This window comes from Ailuropoda melanoleuca, chromosome 11, assembly GCF_002007445.2.
Source record: "Ailuropoda melanoleuca isolate Jingjing chromosome 11, ASM200744v2, whole genome shotgun sequence".
Lineage (NCBI taxonomy): Eukaryota > Metazoa > Chordata > Mammalia > Carnivora > Ursidae > Ailuropoda > Ailuropoda melanoleuca.
This window is the reverse complement of record NC_048228.1, coordinates 52860204-52872055: the sequence shown is the minus strand read 5'-3', so window position 1 is coordinate 52872055 and position 11852 is coordinate 52860204. Positions and strand designations below refer to the sequence as shown.

At 39.2% G+C, this 11852-nt stretch overlaps 1 pseudogene; it reads right to left on the bottom strand.

Annotated features, from left to right (window-relative positions):
* Positions 1-8444: 8444 nt before the first annotated feature.
* LOC109489612 lies at positions 8445-8841 on the bottom strand (annotated as a pseudogene).
* Between the last annotated feature and the right edge of the window lie 3011 nt (positions 8842-11852).

Here is an 11852-nt window from a genome sequence, read left to right as displayed (position 1 = left end):
GAATATATCTGAATAACGTTTCTGATTCATCAAGGTGGCTTTTCATTTGGCCTAAAGTCCAAGAACCCAGCAATCAGTTGAAAGTTATAAACTCATTCCATCTTATTTTATGTTGAGACTTTTCCCTCATAAATCATCCCGTACAAAGCTATGCATCTTGGAGCATGATTCTGTCTACAATGCTTATCAGCTTTTTTTCTGTATGCTGAGCTTTTATTCATCTTTATAGACACAATTCAGTGAAACCGCCCCCTGTGAAGACAAAGGAGATGTTCCGATTATCGAGGTTATGCATGTAGTGGCACTGTATCAATAACTGTGTTATTTAAAGGATTTGATTTTTCGATGCAGAAAATAATGTGTTAAATATGACATAACCAAGACCATTTAACAAAACAATAAATAGAATTTGAGCTCATAAGCCACTGTCAGTGATTCAGTTTTGAGAACTTTGAAGCTTAACATACTGCTCCTGACAGGACAAGAATTATTACTTTATCAACTGATGGCAGATTCCATTAAAACCTTAAATATGATTGGGTAAATAGACATAAAAGGCCAAAATACATTAAAGCATATACATTTCCTGCTTTGTGCAAACATGATTTTTAAAAAGATGCACAGAATTTCTCACGACAATATTCTCTAGATCATCATTAGCTGAAAATGGCATTGGATCTGCTAAAAAAAAAAATTCAACTGAATAAATTTGAAGATCTAATTGGCTTCACTAAATGATTAATGAATCAGGCAGCATTCCATGTAGCAAGTAGAGGGCAAGCTGAGCAAGACAACAACAACAAAAAATGTTCTTTAAAAAAAAAAAGATTTTATTTATATATTTATTTATTTTAGAGGAAGGCGAAGAAAGAGAGCGCTCCATCTCACAACCCTGAGACCATGACCTGAGCCAAAACAAAGAGTCTGAAGATCAACCAACTGAGCCACCCAGGTGCCCCCCCAAAAAAAGGTTCTCAAACGTAGAGAGAGCTCATTAAAAAGAAAAAAGAGGGAGGGAAGGAAGGAAGGAAGGAAGGCAGGCAGATATCAGCAGGGAATCCATTGTTTAGACAAAGCAGTCCTGGAAGGGGTCTATCAGTGAATTTCCTAGTATAGATTCGGGGATTCTACTTTGAGTGGTTAAAGGTTACATTCCTCTGGGAATGCAGCTGAAACTGCATTTAGAGAAGGTAGTAAGTCTTGGTTTACCGATTTGGGGTTTTAATCCAAGTGATGTCATGTGTTTTCTTTGTCTGTCTGTTTTTTATGGATCTTTCAAAGTTGCGTAGCTCCATTCCCAAAAAATAATAAAGCAAAGAAGTTTCTATCTCTGTTAACAAATTTATTACATCTGTACTCCCCATCTCTCTCAAATAAACAAACTAGAAAAATAAATTATACTTCCTTATTGTCTTGTAACTGATAAACACTCCTTTGATAATCTTCCCCTTTCCTTCTTCAACAGGGAAAGAGAGAGCAATAAAAATCTCCAGATTGCAGGGCATAAAGAACATTATTGTGCTGAAACCATGGAGATCTGAAATCAAAGGTACCTACTGAGATTTTACAAACCTTTTTTACTTTTTCCTCTTATCCACTGGAAATTTTCATAGGAAAGAAGCTAGATCTAAGGATATTTTTTTGGCTTTAAGCAAAATGAAACTGTGAAATATCTGAAATTAAACCAGACACACACAGATTGTCGAGTGTCAAAGAAGTTTATGTAGAGGCAGAACGAAATCTATTTAATTACCTTGAAATACTGACTACAATGGCTTGTCCTTCTCTATTAAGGATGACAGTACTAATGTGACTGCAAGTCAATCTGGGCATTTTTTTAAATGTTGGGCTGCAGACGAAATTATTATATTCATCTGAGATCTCACATTTAATTATTATATTAATAAATTTTCAGAATGAAACAGTTAATTTTATGCTTCTATATGATGAGGTTGTGGGATATCGGTGAGGTGAGGTGGGGTGGAGTCCAGAGCCAACGACCAAGAAAGAATTCTTGAGACGTCTTTGGTGTAAAATTGTGGTTTATTAAAGCACGGGGACAGGACCTGTGGGCAAAAAGAGCTGCACTGGGATCATGAGGATTGGCCCATTATATACTTTCAAGTTGGGAGGGGGTTAGGGATAGCTAAGTCTCTAAGGGATTTGGGAAGCAAGGTGTCCAGGACCTTGAGGAGGCTAGCTATTGAAGGGAAAAGGTCATTTATTACCGTCTAATAAAGCCTCAGTCACGAGTCCCTTCAGATTTATATCCGTGGGCCATATGCTTGGGGGATGATTGCCAACACGTATCTTGGGGGAGGGTTAGAGATAAAGGAAGTTTCCAAAGGAATTTTTCTCCGTTAAAGTAGACTTACAGGATCCCGGTTGGGGTGGGTGCGGGGGCGGGGGGGGGGGGCGGAGGTCAGGCTAGGATTGCCTTTTGCCCTTAGCCAAGTATTAACATCCAGGCAGTTGAGTCCCTAGAGGAATGTCACTCTGCCTGTTTCCGGGACTTGTCAAGGGGCTGTAGGTAGTAAGGAAATTTCATAATTTTTCTTCTATCTTTGTTTCCCACATCATATAGGTTATCTTGATGGCACTGTAGGAGCCAAGGGCAGGCTGCCCCAAATGTGCCATTTGGGCACATTGATTATTTTAAATGAAAGTTACTTAGGAGACAGTGTATGCAAGGACACTGAAACTCTCCTCTGTCCCCCTCAAAGCAGGGTACCCTCCTTGCACCAGGAAGTGAAGAGACATCCTTATCACCAGAGATGGAGATTCAGGGCCGAGAAGGCTGTATACACAAATTCAGCTTCATCAAACAGTGTTATGTTCCAAATGGTTGTACTGACTTAGTCCGCCTACAAACAACTTATGAATGTTCCTCTTCCTCCCCCTACTGGCCAACACTTGAACTTGGCCGACTTGTAAAATGGTGTCTTACTGTGGTTTAAATAGGCCTTTCCCTTATTACTAATGAGATCGAATATCTTTTTGCATGATTATGAGCCATTTGTATTTGACCTTATGTGAAGTTGGGTTTTTTTTTTTTTTGCCCATTTGTTCTATTTTGCTATTTGTTATTTCATAAAGCTTTTAAAAACACGTTTTGTATACTAATCGTTTGTCATTTATGTATGTGGCAAAAAGTTGTTATCTGTGGTGTGGTTTTTTTATTTTTTTAAGATTATTTATTTATTTATGTGAGAGAAAGAGAGAGAGAGTGCACAGAGGGAGAGGGAGAAGCAGACTCCCTGAGGAGCGGAGAACCTGATGCAGGGCTCGATCCCAGGACCCTGCGATCATGACCTGAGCCGAAGGCAGACGCTTAACTGACTGAGCCACCCAGGCGCCCCACTGTGATGTTTTTTAAAATAAATTTTTTTTTAAAGATTTTATTTATTTATTTGACAGAAAGGGAGACAACCAGCGAGAGAGGGAACACCGGCAGAGGGAGTGGGAGAGGAAGAAGCAGGCTCCCAGCAGAGGAGCCCTATGTGGGGCTTGATCCCATAACGCGGAATCACGAACAGAAGGCAGACGCTTAGCGACTGTGCCACCCAGGGGCCCCTAAAATAAATTTTTTATACTGTAACTTTTTTCCTTATGTCTAGTCTTCTCAAAATCATAAAAATATTCTGTATTGCCTTCTAAAAATTGGATAGTTTGTCTTTTATCTTTAGAATTCAGAATTGATTTTTCTCCACAATGTGAGGTAGAAATTCACTTTTTATTTTTCACATATGGATAACTAATTGTGCCAGGACCATTTATAGAAAAGTCCATCATCCTGCAGTTTCTGCCATAAATGGAGACAACATACATGGAATGGGTTTATTTCCAGACACTATCTTTTCCCTCATTGTTTCCTCAATATGTTTATACCTACACCAGGGCCATATCAGCTTAACTACAATAGGAACATAAAAGTTTTTGAGAAGTGGAAAGACAAGCTTCCCAGCATTACTGTTCTTTAGGAGTGTCTAAGCTCTTCTTAGTTCATTCGCATATATCTTGCAATCAGCTTGTCAGTATGGGAATTTTGAGTGCAAGTACATTGAATTTATAAATCTTTTAGGGTAGGGGTATTTGGTGCATCTTTAAAATAATTTTAATTAGTTTGTATCTTTCACATAGGCAATTATATCATCTGCTTCTAATGGCAGGGTTTTTTCCCCATTCATTATAATTTTTTTTTCCCTAGTCTTACTGCGACTGGTTGAAGTTTTCCTTGCAAGCTTGAGTAGAAGTGATGATAGCAGGTACTCTTGTTTTGTTCTCAACAAACCTCTTAAACATGTCTCCACTAAGTGTAATACTTATCATAGGTATTTTATAGCTTTCTGAGGTCAAGGAAGTCATCTACTATAAACAACTTCTGAAGAGTTTCTTTTTTAAACCAGAAGTTAATATTGAATACATTTTTTTTTTAAATCCTGGAATTTCCACTCTGAGGTCAAACTATGGTGAGACAGTCATGCCTGAACTTAATGAGCTTCTGGACTCTGGAGAGGCAGGTGGAGCCCTGTGGTCTGTGAACAGCCGTGGAGACTTCAGAATTAATTTAAATGGGAACCTAAATAGGAACACAGAACACATTCCTTGTGATTTAGACAACACAGGCTCTCCCTACTCAGTAATAAATGAGATTTTTAAAATTTATTTATTTATTTATTTAAAAGATTTTATTTATTTATTTGACAGAAAGAGAGACAGCCAGCGAGAGAGGGAGCACAAGCAGGGGGAGTGGGAGAGGAAGAAGCAGACTCCCAGTGGGGCAGGGAGCCCGATGCGGGGCTCCATCACAGCACCCTGGGATCATGCCCTGAGCTGAAGGCAGACGCTTAACAACTGAGCCACCTAGGTGCCCCATAAATGAGATTTTAGCGAGATTCTGAAAGCAGAACAAACAAGCAAACAAAAATAGACCCCCAAACACTGCTAACCACTATATGAAGGGTATTCCATGGTGGCAGCTTGGGAGATCCACGTCTAGATTACCTACACAGAACCATGTGCATAGAGCTACATGTATTATGTACATATTACATACGTAGCAATAAGTGCTCTCTGGTTTATTGCTGAAAGCCTTCTGGTTTACATTTTAACTGACATTATTCATAGTCAATGGTAGAAAATTGTAGTACATACAGAACATTGCATCTTAAATATATGGTTAGTGTAATGTCTGAGATAAATTTATTTTGAAATACACATATTTTGTAGTTTTTTTAAAAAAACAATAAATAACATTAAATCACTTTAGAATTTTACATGAACCATTTTTTAAAAGGTGGTACTCTCATTTTTAGGAATCCAAATAGTCTTTCAGAGTTGCATTGAAAGATAGAAGATTAATTTGCTTAGCTCCTGAGGACGTATTATTAAAAAGATTGAAGACAGGTACACTACGTGCCAAATGTCCTGAGGCAAAAGTTTTTCTTCTTAAGTAGATTGATATTTAAATGAACGCTCTGCTATTGATTTGAATGAATCGTGACTATACCTTTTATGTAATGTGGCATGTCCTGTTATAATTATCCCTACTAAACATGGAAGTGGTTAAAATGCCGTAAGTTATCATATGCAGATCAAAGCATAGGTATTTTAGCTATGAGGAATTTTGAGCAAAACTCCTTTTTTTCCTCCCCCCTTGGGAAAAAATCCTTTAACTACAAGAAGTGTTGCTGGAAGTCCAACTTTAAGCACAGTTGACAATCACTGGGGAGAATTGGGAAAATGAGGACAGCTTCAGGGTTGAAGTGCAAGCATTTGGGAGGGACAGGGCAGGCCAGCAGAGAAGAGTAGGAAAAGAACTCTGAGATGGGAACAACACCAATTAAAAGTGCACTGTTAAGCCAGCTGCCGCCCCGAGACACCGACTGAGCTCCTCCAGCCAGTGCTACTGGAGGAAGATCGGAGTAATGCCCTTCCATGGTCATCAGACAAGAAGCATCAGATTCGGGAATCCCAACAAATCACATGCAGGACCAGCAAAAATAATTCCTCAACTTACCATTTTGTGGCAAAACATTAGAACATGGAGCATGAAGAGATCTTATAATCAATGTGTGTAATCTTCTGTGGATCAACGCTCCAGGGAAGAGGCACAGACAGACCAGTTCATCCAGTCTCTGGATAGTACAGAACACAAGCCACCCAACTGCTAAGTCCATTACAAAACTGGAGTGATCTGGATCTGGGTTTTGTTTTGTTTGTAAAAAAATGTAATTACTGTGGCTTTTTAGAGTTCATTTTCTATTTAGTGAGTGGTAAGTTTACAATAGAAAACTAATCATCGAAATCTTGTGTTAGTCACAAAATCCATTTTGAGATGGTTTTTATATTTTCTCAAGGACTAGAATGAAAGCAAGGGTTAGTAGGCTGTTGGTTGAATTATTTGACTAAGTTTAGCTTACTTTCTTTTGTGGTGTAATTCTGTATACCTAATGACTCTCGTTCTAACATTCTCACCTGGATTTTTCTATTTAAGCTCAAGTGAGTATTCGCTCTAACTTTCTAAACACATTAAGAAATATTAAGCCCATATTACCCTTGGGGAAGGTCTTCTTTTTGTATAGTGCTGTAGGAAGGTTGTATAGGGTTAATAGTTTAAAGACTTGTTGATTTATTTGAGAGAGAGAAAGAGCCCGAGCAGGAGGAGGGGCAGACAGAGAGAGAGAGTCCTCAAGCAGACTCCCAGCTGAGTGTGGAGCCTAACTTGGGGCTTGACGTGGGGCTCGATCCCAGGACCCTGAGATCATGACCTGAGCCAAAGTCCAGAGTCAGACGCTTAATTGGCTGAGCCACCCAGGCGCCCCTAGGATTAATAATTTAAATGCAAGTCCTGGTACAGGCATGCTGAATTCACAGATCAGACCCTTATTGCTACGTGACCTTGAACAAATAACTTAACTGCTTGCTATTTCTGTTTTCTCACTTCATCTGGATGGAACTCTATGCTCTAGTTATAGCAAATCATTTCTTAGTTTCCTGCAAATACCATTTTCTCTTGGATATTTTCTTACAGAAATTTTCTGTTTCTGTTTCAGGGTCTTACGGGTGCTGTTCCCTGTGGCTAGAACATGTTTCACCTCCACACCTCCTAGCTGTTTCTTCTGGTTCCTTTTTTACTCATTTATTCAGCTCTTAGTTTATAAATCACCTCCAGGAGGCTTTTTCTGAGGCCTCTGAGTATTAATTAGCTACTGAAATGTTGTAATAACAATCACTTCATTTTTACCCTGACCTGCTAGTGAAAGGAAAGAGAAGTCAACTGAATTGCCCAAGGTTATAAAGCCTGTTAAGGGCAGAGCCAAGGCACGATGCCAGGATTGTTCCATCCCTTTTCTGTCATTACTTCTGTTTCAGATATCACGGCCAGCTCCACCCTGATTGCACCCAATCTGTGGAATGCCAGGCTTTCCCTCCACAAAGAGACCCTCTGTGTGTTTCTGGGTGAGGTGCGTTTCTTCTCCACGACATGGTAATTCATCAGGTGCCTCAAACATCCTGACTGCTACCCGTTGCCAGCTCTATGAGCCTTCCCTCACTGGGTCATCAAATGCTTTGATCTTAATCTGGATTGATGCCAATCTCTTGGAGTTTATCCTTGCCGTTGGTGTTAATACATCACCACCGTAATTTGGTTAGCTCTCCCCAAAGTTCGCGTGAGGAGCCCACTGCTCCTGTGTTTTTCCATTTTGCTTTACAAACAATTCACTTAGGGGCACCTGGATGGCTCAGTCAGTTAAACACCTGCCTTCGGCTCAGGTTATGATCCCAGGGTCCTGGGATCAAGCCTGCTTGGGGCTCCCTGGTCAGTGGGCAGAGTCTGTTTCTCCCTCTACCCCTCCCCCCACTTGTGATCTCTCTCTCTCTCTCTCTCTCTCTCACGCACTCTTTCTAATAAATAAATACAACCTTTAAAAAAATATATAAACAATTCACTTAGCTGCCAAAGCCGGGGACATCGGTTTCATCCCAGACTGGCCCCTCTCTCTGCTTTGCAACCAACTGGGCTCTGGATCCTGAACTTCCACCCCCTTAACAAGTCTCATATATAATTCCTCCTCTCGCTTCCCTGTGAAATTGCTTGAATTGTGCCTCTCATCAGCTTTACTGCACGATTGATGTAACTTCCTAACTAGTCTCCCAGACCCCCGGCTATCCCTTCCAATCAATCTTATTCACTACAAACTCATTGTTCTAAAGAGCAGATCTTAAAAGTTCATTCTTCTACTCGAGATTCTTAGATGGTCATCTTTTTCGAGTATGTTCACGTGGTCTTCCCACTGTACGTGTCTCTGTCCTTAATCTCCTTTTCTTATGAGACCACCAGTCATAGCGGATTAGGCCCACCCTAGTGACCCCATGTTAACCTTATTACCTATTTATTTATTCCCATTGAGGCATTTTATTTGCACGTATATATTACATCCCTAGAAAAAGAATCCCAGGATTTTCCCTCCTGTGTGTTTTCATCTTGCTTCTTCATGGTCATGATGTCAGCTGAGGTTGTCAAGACAATGAAACCAAACTGGTGGGGCGGGAGCAGTTTATTTGGCCATTTTTCTAGATCTTTCAGTTCTACATCAAATCTGGGGCTGATCACTCCACACTTGTTTAACCTGCCTGTGAGGTTCACAACTATCTTCCTAGCCCTGTGATCATGAATGATTTTGAATTCGCCAATGTAACATGCTTCATCATCACAGTGAGGACCGGGACGATGACTTTGGAGCATGGCCTAATGAGAACCTGATGTTTGCCTCTCCTTTCTGCATGGTTAATGCTCTTGAGAACATCTGCCAGGTCATTCATGTGCACCATTATGGAGGCAAGGAAAGATGGCAGAAAGAAACTTATTACTTTTTTAAGTAGCCTATCTCCAAATAGGGTCACATTTTGAAGTACTGACAAGACTTCAACCTATAAATTTTAGGGGGTTCAAAATAACAAGTGGCTTACTCATCTGATTCTCTATAAAAATTCTTATTATTTGTACGCATGATATGCCTTAAAATACACAAAACATTTAGTTGGCCCCAAAACGGGCCTCGTCTTCCTTGAATCCTTCAAAATTTAATACTCCTCTGGCAGAAAGAGATCTAGATTCCAAACCACTTTTATAATCATTCCATAAATACTTTACTCAACATGCTGTCAATCTCTCAGAAGCTAAAGTTTACACCATTGAGTAGGTAAACTGGTTATACTTAATTATTGAAGAAAAACATGTGCGCATTATAAAAATTCAACTGGTAAAAAGGGTTATACAGTAAAAAAACAAAAAAACAAAAAAACAAAAAAAACCAAAAAAACAAACCCAAATCTCTCTCTCCTATTACAGATCTTTATTTCTCCTTCCGAGAGCCTATTAGGATTACTAATTTTCAGTGTGTGGGTATCTTGGAAAAATAGTCTATACCAGCATACGTGTGTGCATGATGTACATATTCACACACACACACACACTTCTTCTTTTATGATACACGTGGGGAAATACCATGCATACTGTGCTGCATGTTGTGTGCTTTGTGTAAAAATATGTTTTGGTGAATGTTCAATTTCAGTGAATATTTTCACATATTTCCCTACAGGTCGAGAGATGTGAGACATTGTGTTTTATTGTTGGAATGTATCATGATTTACTTAAAAAGTTTTATATTGATATAATTGTGGGGCTTCTAGTCTTTTGCTCCTTTTGCTCTAATTACCCTCATTTCTTTCCCTCGTCTAATTGCATTGTCTGGTCCTGTTATGTAACAATGTGTTCTAGACATCTTTGTCTCAATTTCAGCCTATTAGGCGATTTCCTCTACTGTTTCATCATTAAGCATAAGGCTGATTTTGACTCCTGTTACATGTGTGAGTTTAGAAATATCTACGGGAAGAACACTCTTCCAGCTCCATGGTTCTTTTTAAATCGAACTAGCTCAATTTGCATAACATTTTAACAAGTTAACATAGTCTTAACTTGCCCTATTTTATGAGTCTCTTGGGAGGAGAAATCACTTATTTGGAAAGAATGAATCAAGCATGTTTAGTTTAGTACCTCCTGTTCTCCCCTTGGAAGTGAGTCCTCCATGTGGATGAAACCGCTCTGGTTCAAAATGTGTGGTTGGCTTAGTGGTTGCTGGTCTGTGGCATTCAGTTGGCAGTCTATTTGACTCACACACTAAGCCGCATCTTGCAGTCTATTTGTAATCAATATTATATTAAATACTGGTTTCTGATTCCATACACCACTAATTTCCCATCTCACTTTTTTCTTTCCTTTTTTTTTTTTCAAGCGTTGAGGCATTTTCTTGAGTTCTTTAGACAACTTAACGGTAAGTTTGTGATCATATTTTATGAAAAGTTTTAAAAATCTAGGGGCGCCTGTGTGGCTCACTCAGTTGAGTGTCTGACTCTTGGTTTCCGCTCATGTCGTGATCCCAGGGCCATGGGATCGAGCCCCTCTTTGGGCTTTGTGCTCAGTGCAGAGCCTGCTCGAGATTCTCTCTCTCTCTCCCTCCCTCTGCCCCTCTCCCTGCTCGGGCGTGCTCTCTCTCTCTGAAAACAAAATAAATAAAAATCTCTTTAAAAAAGTTTTAAAGATCTAGAATGGATGTTTAATCCATTTTTAACAATAACTGTGGGCAATTTAATCAGTTGCAAGTTTATTGATATAGGCACATAGTATGCACTGAATAAATATTTATTTGAAATTTAAACCATTATATTCCTATATTCCTAAGTAAATTGCAACACTATTATGTGTTATGTGCTTTCAGGTCTGATTCCCCAAATCACTCATTCTCACACCATACCAATTAAAAGCCTTCAATAAAGAGCATCATGGGGGATGTGGATTATTCTCTTCTGGTTTTAGAGGCCAAGAAAGGGTTTCATTTCCACTCAAATACAGTACCAGAAAGGTGTCTTATAGGGGCGCCTGGGTGGCGCTGTCATTAAGCGTCTGCCTTCAGCTCAGGGTGTGATCCCAGGGTTCTGGGATCGAGCCCCACATCAGGCTCCTTCCTAGGAGCCTGCTTCTTCCTCTCCCACTCCCCCTGCTTGTGTTCCCTCTCTAGCTGGCTGTCTCTGTCAAATAAATAAATAAAATCTTAAAAAAAATAAAGGTGTCTTATAGAACAAATTAATATACTACAATCATGTGTGTATACAAATAATGTTACAGCTACCAGAATATAATAGCCTGTAGACAAGGAAGGAGAAAACAATCACGAAAAGTACAAGAGCAAACTACTCTTCACATCGTGATTTAATAAAGTAGTGAATTTAAACCAAGAACCTCAGCTGGTTTGTATTAGGAGTAACATTGCCCTTTGGAGATCTTTTCAGGGACTGAAGTTATATCAGTTCTTTTAAATTATTTCTTCGGGCAGAGGTTTCTTTAAACACAACATGACGATGGTAATAAAGTTCTTTAAAGTAGAAAAAAGAAGTCCTGTTTTGAAAGTGTTATATAAGTGAAGTTCTTGGAAGGAAGAGTATTAGGGTTAAGGGTGTGGCTATTAGAGCCAGACAGACTTCCGTATGAGCCCCCACTTTGGCACAGACTAGCTGTGTGACTTTGAAAAAGTTACTTGACTTCTAAGAGCCTCAGATTCTGTATCAGTAAAATGAGAAGGAAAATAGTAATTCCCTGTAAACCCTTATGAAATTGTTGTAAGGATTAAGTAAAAGTAATGCATATAACACAGTATCTACAGTACCAGGAATGTAATAAGTTTGCAATAAATATTAGTAAATACCATTTATTTTAAATATAATTGTTGACATTCACATTAACTCTCTTCCCTTTATCCTTTCCATCAGTTAAAGTCTATATACCACTCATT